Here is a 12279-nt window from a genome sequence, read left to right on the forward strand (position 1 = left end):
CCCGTGTAACATAACGCCTGTTTCCCGCGCCGGCCCATCTAAGATAACGCCTGTTTCCAGCGTCTGCACGTGTAAAACAACGCCTGTTTCCCGCGCCAGCCCGTGTAAGACAACGCCTGTTTCCCGCGCCTGCCCGTGTAAAATAACGCCTGTTTCCCACGCCTGCCCGTGTAAGACAACGCCTGTTTGTCGCGCCTGCCCGTGTAAGATAAGGCCTGTTTCCCGCGCCTGCCCGTGTAAGACAACGCCTGTTTCCCGCTCCTGCCCGTGTAACATAACGCCTGTTTCCCGCGCCGGCCCGTCTAAGATAACGCCTGTTTCCAGCGCCTGCCCGGGTAAGACAACGCCTGTTTCCCGCTCCTGCCCGTGTAAGATAACGTCTGTTTGTCGCGGCGGCCCGTGTGAGATAACGCCTGTTTCCCGCTCCTGCCCGTGTAAGATAACGCCTGTTTCCCGCCCCTGCCCGTGTAAGATAACGCCTGTTTGTCGCGTCTGCCCGTGTAAGATAACGCTTGTTTCCCGCTCCTGCCCGTGTAACATAACGCCTGTTCGCCGCGCCTGCCCATGTAAGACAACGCCTGTTTCCCGCTCCTGCCCGTGTAACATAACGCCTGTTTCCCGCGCCTGCCCGTGTAAGATAACGCCTGTTTGTCGCGCCTGCCCGTGTAAGATAACGCCTGTTTCCCGCGCCTCCCGTGTAAGACAACGCCTGTTTCCCGCTCCTGCCCGTGTAAGAACACGCCCGTTTCCCGCTCCTGCCCGTGTAAGATAACGCCTGTTCGCCGCGCCTGCCCGTGTAAGACAACGCCTGTTTCCCGCTCCTGCCCGTGTAACATAACGCCTGTTTCCCGCGTCGGCCCATCTAAGATAACGCCTGTTTCCAGCGTCTGCACGTGTAAGACAACGCCTGTTTCCCGCGCCAGCCCGTGTAAGACAACGCCTGTTTCCCGCGCCTGCCCGTGTAAAATAACGCCTGTTTCCCACGCCTGCCCGTGTAAGACAACGCCTGTTTGTCGCGCCTGCCCGTGTAAGATAAGGCCTGTTTGTCCCGCGCCTGCCCGTGTAAGACAACGCCTGTTTCCCGCTCCTGCCCGTGTAACATAACGCCTGTTTCCCACGCCGGCCCGTCTAAGATAACGCCTGTTTCCAGCGCCTGCCCGGGTAAGACAACGCCTGTTTCCCGCTCCTGCCCGTGTAAGATAACGCCTGTTTGTCGCACCGGCCCGTGTGAGATAACGCCTGTTTCCCGCCACTGCCCGTGTAAGATAACGCCTGTTTCCCGCCCCTGCCCGTGTAAGATAACGTCTGTTTGTCGCTCCTGCCCGTGTAACACAAAGCCTGTTTCCCGCGCCTGCCCGTGTAAGATAACGCCTGTTTGTCGCGCCGGCCCGTGTGAGATAACGCCTGTTTCCCGCTCCTGCCCGTGTAAGATAACGTCTGTTTGTCGCGCCTGCCCGTGTAAGATAACGCCTGTTTCCCGCGCCTGCCCGTGTAAGATAACGCCTGTTTCCCGCTCCTGCCCGTGTAAGATAACGCCTGTTTCCAGCGCCTGCCCGTGTAAGATAACGCCTGTTTGTCGCGCCTGCCCGTGTAAGATAACGCCTGTTTGCCGCGCCTGCCCGTGTAAGATAACGCCTGTTTCCCGCTCCTGCCCGTGTAACATAACGCCTGTTTCCCGCGCCTGCCCGTGTAAGACAACGCCTGTTTCCCGCGCCTGCCCGTGTAAGATAACGCCTGTTTCCGTCTAAGATAACGCCTGTTTCCCGCGCCTGCCCGTGTAAGACAACGCCTGTTTCCCGCTCCTGCCCGTGGAACATAACGCCTGTTTCCCGCGCCTGCCCGTGTAACATAACGCCTGTTTCCAGCGCCTGCCCGTGTAAGATAACGCCTGTTTCCCGCGCCTGCCCGTGTAAGACAACGCCTGTTTTCCGCGCCTGCCCGTGTAAGACAACGCCTGTTTCCCGCTCCTGCCCGTGTAACATAACGCCTGTTTCCCGCGCCTGCCCGTGTAAGACAACGCCTGTTTCCCGCTCCTGCCCGTGTAAGATAACGCCCGTTTCCCGCCCCTGCCCGTGTAGGATAACGCCTGTTTCCCGCGCCTGCCCGTGTAAGATAACGCCTGTTTGTCGCGCCTGCCCGTGTAAGATAACGCCTGTTTCCCGCGCCTGCCCGTGTAAGACAACGCCTGTTTCCCACTCCTGCCCGTGTAAGAACACGCCCGTTTCCCGCTCCTGCCCGTGTAAGATAACGCCTGTTCGCCGCGCCTGCCCGTGTAAGACAACGCCTGTTTCCCGCTCCTGCCCGTGTAACATAACGCCTGTTTCCCGCGTCGGCCCATCTAAGATAACGCCTGTTTCAAGCGTCTGCACGTGTAAGACAACGCCTGTTTCCCGCGCCAGCCCGTATAAGACAACGCCTGTTTCCCGCGCCTGCCCGTGTAAAATAACGCCTGTTTCCCACGCCTGCCCGTGTAAGACAACGCCTGTTTGTCGCGCCTGCCCGTGTAAGATAAGGCCTGTTTCCCGCGCCTGCCCGTCTAAGATAACGCCTGTTTCCAGCGCCTACCCGTGTAAGATAACGCCTGTTTGTCGCGCCTGCCCGTGTAAGATAACGCCTGTTTGCTGCTCCTGCCCGTGTAACATAAAGCCTGTTTCCCGCGCCTGCCCGTGTAAGATAACGCCTGTTTGTCGCACCTGCCCGTGTAAGATAACGGCTGTTTGTCGCGCCTGCCCGTGTAAGATAACGCCTGTTTGTCGCGCCTGCCCGTGTAAGATAACGCCTGTTTGCCGCGCCTGCCCGTGTAAGACAACGCCTGTTTGTCGCGCCTGCCCGTGTAAGATAAGGCCTGTTTCCCGCGCCTGCCCGTGTAAGACAACGCCTGTTTCCCGCTCCTGCCCGTGTAACATAACGCCTGTTTCCCGCGCCGGCCCGTCTAAGATAACGCCTGTTTCCAGCGCCTGCCCGGGTAAGACAACGCCTGTTTCCCGCTCCTGCCCGTGTAAGATAACGCCTGTTTGTCGCGCCGGCCCGTGTGAGATAACGCCTGTTTCCCGCTCCTGCCCGTGTAAGATAACGCCTGTTTCCCGCCCCTGCCCGTGTAAGATAACGTCTGTTTGTCGCTCCTGCCCGTGTAACATAAAGCCTGTTTCCCGCGCCTGCCCGTGTAAGATAACGCCTGTTTGTCGCGCCGGCCCGTGTGAGATAACGCCTGTTTCCCGCTCCTGCCCGTGTAAGATAACGTCTGTTTGTCGCGCCTGCCCGTGTAAGATAACGCCTGTTTCCCGCGCCTGCCCGTGTAAGATAACGCCTGTTTCCCGCTCCTGCCCGTGTAAGATAACGCCTGTTTCCAGCGCCTGCCCGTGTAAGATAACGCCTGTTTGTCGCGCCTGCCCGTGTAAGATAACGCCTGTTTGCCGCGCCTGCCCGTGTAAGATAACGCCTGTTTCCCGCTCCTGCCCGTGTAACATAACGCCTGTTTCCCGCGCCTGCCCGTGTAAGACAACGCCTGTTTCCCGCGCCTGCCCGTGTAAGATAACGCCTGTTTCCGTCTAAGATAACGCCTGTTTCCCGCGCCTGCCCGTGTAAGACAACGCCTGTTTCCCGCTCCTGCCCGTGGAACATAACGCCTGTTTCCCGCGCCTGCCCGTGTAACATAACGCCTGTTTCCAGCGCCTGCCCGTGTAAGATAACGCCTGTTTCCCGCGCCTGCCCGTGTAAGACAACGCCTGTTTTCCGCGCCTGCCCGTGTAAGACAACGCCTGTTTCCCGCTCCTGCCCGTGTAACATAACGCCTGTTTCCCGCTCCTGCCCGTGTAAGACAACGCCTGTTTCCCACGCCTGCCCGTGTAAGATAACGCCTGTTTCACGCGCCTGCCCGTGTAAGATAACGCCTGTTTGTCGCGCCTGCCCGTGTAAGATAACGCCTGTTTGCTGCTCCTGCCCGTGTAACATAAAGCCTGTTTCCCGCGCCTGCCCGTGTAAGATAACGCCTGTTTGTCGCACCTGCCCATGTAAGATAACGGCTGTTTGTCGCGCCTGCCCGTGTAAGATAACGCCTGTTTTTCGCGCCTGCCCGTGTAAGATAACGCCTGTTTGCCGCGCCTGCCCGTGTAAGATAACGCCTGTCTCCAGCGCCTGCCCGTGTAAGATAACGCCTGTTTACTCGCGCCTGCCAGTGTAAGATAACGCCTGTTTCCCGCGCCTGCCCGTGTAAGATAACGCCTGTTTGTCGCGCCTGCCCGTGTAAGATAACGCCTGTTTGTCGCGCCTGCCCGTGTAACATAACGCCTGTTTGTCGCGCCTGCCCGTGTAAGATAACGCTTTTTCGCCGCGCCTGCCCGTGTAAGATAACGCCTGTTTCCCGCGCCAGCCCGTGTAAGAACACGCCCGTTTCCCGCTCCTGCCCGTGTAAGATAACGCCTGTTCGCCGCGCCTGCCCGTGTAAGACAACGCCTGTTTCCCGCTCCTGCCCGTGTAACATAACGCCTGTTTCCCGCGCCGGCCCATCTAAGATAACGCCTGTTTCCAGCGTCTGCACGTGTAAAACAACGCCTGTTTCCCGCGCCAGCCCGTGTAAGACAACGCCTGTTTCCCGCGCCTGCCCGTGTAAAATAACGCCTGTTTCCCACGCCTGCCCGTGTAAGACAACGCCTGTTTGTCGCGCCTGCCCGTGTAAGATAAGGCCTGTTTCCCGCGCCTGCCCGTGTAAGACAACGCCTGTTTCCCGCTCCTGCCCGTGTAACATAACGCCTGTTTCCCGCGCCGGCCCGTCTAAGATAACGCCTGTTTCCAGCGCCTGCCCGGGTAAGACAACGCCTGTTTCCCGCTCCTGCCCGTGTAAGATAACGTCTGTTTGTCGCGGCGGCCCGTGTGAGATAACGCCTGTTTCCCGCTCCTGCCCGTGTAAGATAACGCCTGTTTCCCGCCCCTGCCCGTGTAAGATAACGCCTGTTTGTCGCGTCTGCCCGTGTAAGATAACGCTTGTTTCCCGCTCCTGCCCGTGTAACATAACGCCTGTTCGCCGCGCCTGCCCATGTAAGACAACGCCTGTTTCCCGCTCCTGCCCGTGTAACATAACGCCTGTTTCCCGCGCCTGCCCGTGTAAGATAACGCCTGTTTGTCGCGCCTGCCCGTGTAAGATAACGCCTGTTTCCCGCGCCTCCCGTGTAAGACAACGCCTGTTTCCCGCTCCTGCCCGTGTAAGAACACGCCCGTTTCCCGCTCCTGCCCGTGTAAGATAACGCCTGTTCGCCGCGCCTGCCCGTGTAAGACAACGCCTGTTTCCCGCTCCTGCCCGTGTAACATAACGCCTGTTTCCCGCGTCGGCCCATCTAAGATAACGCCTGTTTCCAGCGTCTGCACGTGTAAGACAACGCCTGTTTCCCGCGCCAGCCCGTGTAAGACAACGCCTGTTTCCCGCGCCTGCCCGTGTAAAATAACGCCTGTTTCCCACGCCTGCCCGTGTAAGACAACGCCTGTTTGTCGCGCCTGCCCGTGTAAGATAAGGCCTGTTTGTCCCGCGCCTGCCCGTGTAAGACAACGCCTGTTTCCCGCTCCTGCCCGTGTAACATAACGCCTGTTTCCCACGCCGGCCCGTCTAAGATAACGCCTGTTTCCAGCGCCTGCCCGGGTAAGACAACGCCTGTTTCCCGCTCCTGCCCGTGTAAGATAACGCCTGTTTGTCGCACCGGCCCGTGTGAGATAACGCCTGTTTCCCGCCACTGCCCGTGTAAGATAACGCCTGTTTCCCGCCCCTGCCCGTGTAAGATAACGTCTGTTTGTCGCTCCTGCCCGTGTAACACAAAGCCTGTTTCCCGCGCCTGCCCGTGTAAGATAACGCCTGTTTGTCGCGCCGGCCCGTGTGAGATAACGCCTGTTTCCCGCTCCTGCCCGTGTAAGATAACGTCTGTTTGTCGCGCCTGCCCGTGTAAGATAACGCCTGTTTCCCGCGCCTGCCCGTGTAAGATAACGCCTGTTTCCCGCTCCTGCCCGTGTAAGATAACGCCTGTTTCCAGCGCCTGCCCGTGTAAGATAACGCCTGTTTGTCGCGCCTGCCCGTGTAAGATAACGCCTGTTTGCCGCGCCTGCCCGTGTAAGATAACGCCTGTTTCCCGCTCCTGCCCGTGTAACATAACGCCTGTTTCCCGCGCCTGCCCGTGTAAGACAACGCCTGTTTCCCGCGCCTGCCCGTGTAAGATAACGCCTGTTTCCGTCTAAGATAACGCCTGTTTCCCGCGCCTGCCCGTGTAAGACAACGCCTGTTTCCCGCTCCTGCCCGTGGAACATAACGCCTGTTTCCCGCGCCTGCCCGTGTAACATAACGCCTGTTTCCAGCGCCTGCCCGTGTAAGATAACGCCTGTTTCCCGCGCCTGCCCGTGTAAGACAACGCCTGTTTTCCGCGCCTGCCCGTGTAAGACAACGCCTGTTTCCCGCTCCTGCCCGTGTAACATAACGCCTGTTTCCCGCGCCTGCCCGTGTAAGACAACGCCTGTTTCCCGCTCCTGCCCGTGTAAGATAACGCCCGTTTCCCGCCCCTGCCCGTGTAGGATAACGCCTGTTTCCCGCGCCTGCCCGTGTAAGATAACGCCTGTTTGTCGCGCCTGCCCGTGTAAGATAACGCCTGTTTCCCGCGCCTGCCCGTGTAAGACAACGCCTGTTTCCCACTCCTGCCCGTGTAAGAACACGCCCGTTTCCCGCTCCTGCCCGTGTAAGATAACGCCTGTTCGCTGCGCCTGCCCGTGTAAGACAACGCCTGTTTCCCGCTCCTGCCCGTGTAACATAACGCCTGTTTCCCGCGTCGGCCCATCTAAGATAACGCCTGTTTCAAGCGTCTGCACGTGTAAGACAACGCCTGTTTCCCGCGCCAGCCCGTATAAGACAACGCCTGTTTCCCGCGCCTGCCCGTGTAAAATAACGCCTGTTTCCCACGCCTGCCCGTGTAAGACAACGCCTGTTTGTCGCGCCTGCCCGTGTAAGATAAGGCCTGTTTCCCGCGCCTGCCCGTCTAAGATAACGCCTGTTTCCAGCGCCTACCCGTGTAAGATAACGCCTGTTTGTCGCGCCTGCCCGTGTAAGATAACGCCTGTTTGCTGCTCCTGCCCGTGTAACATAAAGCCTGTTTCCCGCGCCTGCCCGTGTAAGATAACGCCTGTTTGTCGCACCTGCCCGTGTAAGATAACGGCTGTTTGTCGCGCCTGCCCGTGTAAGATAACGCCTGTTTGTCGCGCCTGCCCGTGTAAGATAACGCCTGTTTGCCGCGCCTGCCCGTGTAAGACAACGCCTGTTTGTCGCGCCTGCCCGTGTAAGATAAGGCCTGTTTCCCGCGCCTGCCCGTGTAAGACAACGCCTGTTTCCCGCTCCTGCCCGTGTAACATAACGCCTGTTTCCCGCGCCGGCCCGTCTAAGATAACGCCTGTTTCCAGCGCCTGCCCGGGTAAGACAACGCCTGTTTCCCGCTCCTGCCCGTGTAAGATAACGCCTGTTTGTCGCGCCGGCCCGTGTGAGATAACGCCTGTTTCCCGCTCCTGCCCGTGTAAGATAACGCCTGTTTCCCGCCCCTGCCCGTGTAAGATAACGTCTGTTTGTCGCTCCTGCCCGTGTAACATAAAGCCTGTTTCCCGCGCCTGCCCGTGTAAGATAACGCCTGTTTGTCGCGCCGGCCCGTGTGAGATAACGCCTGTTTCCCGCTCCTGCCCGTGTAAGATAACGTCTGTTTGTCGCGCCTGCCCGTGTAAGATAACGCCTGTTTCCCGCGCCTGCCCGTGTAAGATAACGCCTGTTTCCCGCTCCTGCCCGTGTAAGATAACGCCTGTTTCCAGCGCCTGCCCGTGTAAGATAACGCCTGTTTGTCGCGCCTGCCCGTGTAAGATAACGCCTGTTTGCCGCGCCTGCCCGTGTAAGATAACGCCTGTTTCCCGCTCCTGCCCGTGTAACATAACGCCTGTTTCCCGCGCCTGCCCGTGTAAGACAACGCCTGTTTCCCGCGCCTGCCCGTGTAAGATAACGCCTGTTTCCGTCTAAGATAACGCCTGTTTCCCGCGCCTGCCCGTGTAAGACAACGCCTGTTTCCCGCTCCTGCCCGTGGAACATAACGCCTGTTTCCCGCGCCTGCCCGTGTAACATAACGCCTGTTTCCAGCGCCTGCCCGTGTAAGATAACGCCTGTTTCCCGCGCCTGCCCGTGTAAGACAACGCCTGTTTTCCGCGCCTGCCCGTGTAAGACAACGCCTGTTTCCCGCTCCTGCCCGTGTAACATAACGCCTGTTTCCCGCTCCTGCCCGTGTAAGACAACGCCTGTTTCCCACGCCTGCCCGTGTAAGATAACGCCTGTTTCACGCGCCTGCCCGTGTAAGATAACGCCTGTTTGTCGCGCCTGCCCGTGTAAGATAACGCCTGTTTGCTGCTCCTGCCCGTGTAACATAAAGCCTGTTTCCCGCGCCTGCCCGTGTAAGATAACGCCTGTTTGTCGCACCTGCCCATGTAAGATAACGGCTGTTTGTCGCGCCTGCCCGTGTAAGATAACGCCTGTTTTTCGCGCCTGCCCGTGTAAGATAACGCCTGTTTGCCGCGCCTGCCCGTGTAAGATAACGCCTGTCTCCAGCGCCTGCCCGTGTAAGATAACGCCTGTTTACTCGCGCCTGCCAGTGTAAGATAACGCCTGTTTCCCGCGCCTGCCCGTGTAAGATAACGCCTGTTTGTCGCGCCTGCCCGTGTAAGATAACGCCTGTTTGTCGCGCCTGCCCGTGTAACATAACGCCTGTTTGCCGCGCCTGCCCGTCTAAGATAACGCCTGTTTCCAGCGCCTGCCCGTGTAAGATAACGCCTGTTTGTCGCGCCTGCCCGTGTAAGATAACGCCTGTTTGCTGCTCCTGCCCGTGTAACATAAAGCCTGTTTCCCGCGCCTGCCCGTGTAAGATAACGCCTGTTTGCCGCTCCTGCCCGTGTAACATAAAGCCTGTTTCCCGCGCCTGCCCGTGTAAGATAACGCCTGTTTGTCGCGCCGGCCCGTGTGAGATAACGCCTGTTTCCCGCTCCTGCCCGTGTAAGATAACGCCTGTTTGTCGCGCCTGCCCGTGTAAGATAACGCCTGTTTCCCGCGCCTGCCCGTGTAAGATAACGCCTGTTTCCCGCTCCTGCCCGTGTAAGATAACGCCTGTTTCCAGCGCCTGCCCGTTTAAGATAACGCCTGTTTCCCGCGCCTGCCCGTGTAAGATAACGCCTGTTTGTCGAGCCTGCCCGTCTAAGATAACGCCTGTTTCCAGCGCCTGCCCGTGTAAGATAACGCCTGTTTGTCGCGTCTGCCCGTGTAAGATAACGCTTGTTTCCCGCGCCGGCCCGTCTAAGATAACGCCTGTTTCCAGCGCCTGCCCGTGTAAGACAACGCCTGTTTCCCGCGCCGGCCCGTGTAAGACAACGCCTGTTTCCCGCGCCTGCCCGTGTAAAATAACGCCTGTTTCCCACGCCTGCACGTGTAAGATAACGCCTGTTTGTCGCACCTGCCCGTGTAAGATAACGCCTGTTTGTCACGCCGGCCCGTGTGAGATAACGCCTGTTTCCCGCCCCTGCCCGTGTAAGATAACGCCTGTTTGCCGCTCCTGCCCGTGTAACATAAAGCCTGTTTCCCGCGCCTGCCCGTGTAAGATAACGCCTGTTTGTCGCGCCGGCCCGTGTGAGATAACGCCTGTTTCCCGCCCCTGCCCGTGTAAGATAACGCCTGTTTCCCGCGCCGGCCCGTCTAAGATAACGCCTGTTTCCCGCGCCTGCCCGTGTAAAATAACGCCTGTTTGTCGCGCCTGCCCGTGTAAGATAACGCCTGTTTCCAGCTCCTGCCCGTGTAAGATAACGCCTGTTTGTCGCGCCTGCCCGTGTAAGATAACGCTTTTTCGCCGCGCCTGCCCGTGTAAGATAACGCCTGTTTCCCGCGCCAGCCCGTGTAAGAACACGCCCGTTTCCCGCTCCTGCCCGTGTAAGATAACGCCTGTTCGCCGCGCCTGCCCGTGTAAGACAACGCCTGTTTCCCGCTCCTGCCCGTGTAACATAACGCCTGTTTCCCGCGCCGGCCCATCTAAGATAACGCCTGTTTCCAGCGTCTGCACGTGTAAAACAACGCCTGTTTCCCGCGCCAGCCCGTGTAAGACAACGCCTGTTTCCCGCGCCTGCCCGTGTAAAATAACGCCTGTTTCCCACGCCTGCCCGTGTAAGACAACGCCTGTTTGTCGCGCCTGCCCGTGTAAGATAAGGCCTGTTTCCCGCGCCTGCCCGTGTAAGACAACGCCTGTTTCCCGCTCCTGCCCGTGTAACATAACGCCTGTTTCCCGCGCCGGCCCGTCTAAGATAACGCCTGTTTCCAGCGCCTGCCCGGGTAAGACAACGCCTGTTTCCCGCTCCTGCCCGTGTAAGATAACGTCTGTTTGTCGCGGCGGCCCGTGTGAGATAACGCCTGTTTCCCGCTCCTGCCCGTGTAAGATAACGCCTGTTTCCCGCCCCTGCCCGTGTAAGATAACGCCTGTTTGTCGCGTCTGCCCGTGTAAGATAACGCTTGTTTCCCGCTCCTGCCCGTGTAACATAACGCCTGTTCGCCGCGCCTGCCCATGTAAGACAACGCCTGTTTCCCGCTCCTGCCCGTGTAACATAACGCCTGTTTCCCGCGCCTGCCCGTGTAAGATAACGCCTGTTTGTCGCGCCTGCCCGTGTAAGATAACGCCTGTTTCCCGCGCCTCCCGTGTAAGACAACGCCTGTTTCCCGCTCCTGCCCGTGTAAGAACACGCCCGTTTCCCGCTCCTGCCCGTGTAAGATAACGCCTGTTCGCCGCGCCTGCCCGTGTAAGACAACGCCTGTTTCCCGCTCCTGCCCGTGTAACATAACGCCTGTTTCCCGCGTCGGCCCATCTAAGATAACGCCTGTTTCCAGCGTCTGCACGTGTAAGACAACGCCTGTTTCCCGCGCCAGCCCGTGTAAGACAACGCCTGTTTCCCGCGCCTGCCCGTGTAAAATAACGCCTGTTTCCCACGCCTGCCCGTGTAAGACAACGCCTGTTTGTCGCGCCTGCCCGTGTAAGATAAGGCCTGTTTGTCCCGCGCCTGCCCGTGTAAGACAACGCCTGTTTCCCGCTCCTGCCCGTGTAACATAACGCCTGTTTCCCACGCCGGCCCGTCTAAGATAACGCCTGTTTCCAGCGCCTGCCCGGGTAAGACAACGCCTGTTTCCCGCTCCTGCCCGTGTAAGATAACGCCTGTTTGTCGCACCGGCCCGTGTGAGATAACGCCTGTTTCCCGCCACTGCCCGTGTAAGATAACGCCTGTTTCCCGCCCCTGCCCGTGTAAGATAACGTCTGTTTGTCGCTCCTGCCCGTGTAACACAAAGCCTGTTTCCCGCGCCTGCCCGTGTAAGATAACGCCTGTTTGTCGCGCCGGCCCGTGTGAGATAACGCCTGTTTCCCGCTCCTGCCCGTGTAAGATAACGTCTGTTTGTCGCGCCTGCCCGTGTAAGATAACGCCTGTTTCCCGCGCCTGCCCGTGTAAGATAACGCCTGTTTCCCGCTCCTGCCCGTGTAAGATAACGCCTGTTTCCAGCGCCTGCCCGTGTAAGATAACGCCTGTTTGTCGCGCCTGCCCGTGTAAGATAACGCCTGTTTGCCGCGCCTGCCCGTGTAAGATAACGCCTGTTTCCCGCTCCTGCCCGTGTAACATAACGCCTGTTTCCCGCGCCTGCCCGTGTAAGACAACGCCTGTTTCCCGCGCCTGCCCGTGTAAGATAACGCCTGTTTCCGTCTAAGATAACGCCTGTTTCCCGCGCCTGCCCGTGTAAGACAACGCCTGTTTCCCGCTCCTGCCCGTGGAACATAACGCCTGTTTCCCGCGCCTGCCCGTGTAACATAACGCCTGTTTCCAGCGCCTGCCCGTGTAAGATAACGCCTGTTTCCCGCGCCTGCCCGTGTAAGACAACGCCTGTTTTCCGCGCCTGCCCGTGTAAGACAACGCCTGTTTCCCGCTCCTGCCCGTGTAACATAACGCCTGTTTCCCGCGCCTGCCCGTGTAAGACAACGCCTGTTTCCCGCTCCTGCCCGTGTAAGATAACGCCCGTTTCCCGCCCCTGCCCGTGTAGGATAACGCCTGTTTCCCGCGCCTGCCCGTGTAAGATAACGCCTGTTTGTCGCGCCTGCCCGTGTAAGATAACGCCTGTTTCCCGCGCCTGCCCGTGTAAGACAACGCCTGTTTCCCACTCCTGCCCGTGTAAGAACACGCCCGTTTCCCGCTCCTGCCCGTGTAAGATAACGCCTG

This window comes from Perissodus microlepis, chromosome 3, assembly GCF_051167445.1.
Source record: "Perissodus microlepis isolate ML-2025 ecotype Zambia chromosome 3, ASM5116744v1, whole genome shotgun sequence".
Taxonomy (NCBI): Eukaryota; Metazoa; Chordata; class Actinopteri; order Cichliformes; family Cichlidae; genus Perissodus; species Perissodus microlepis.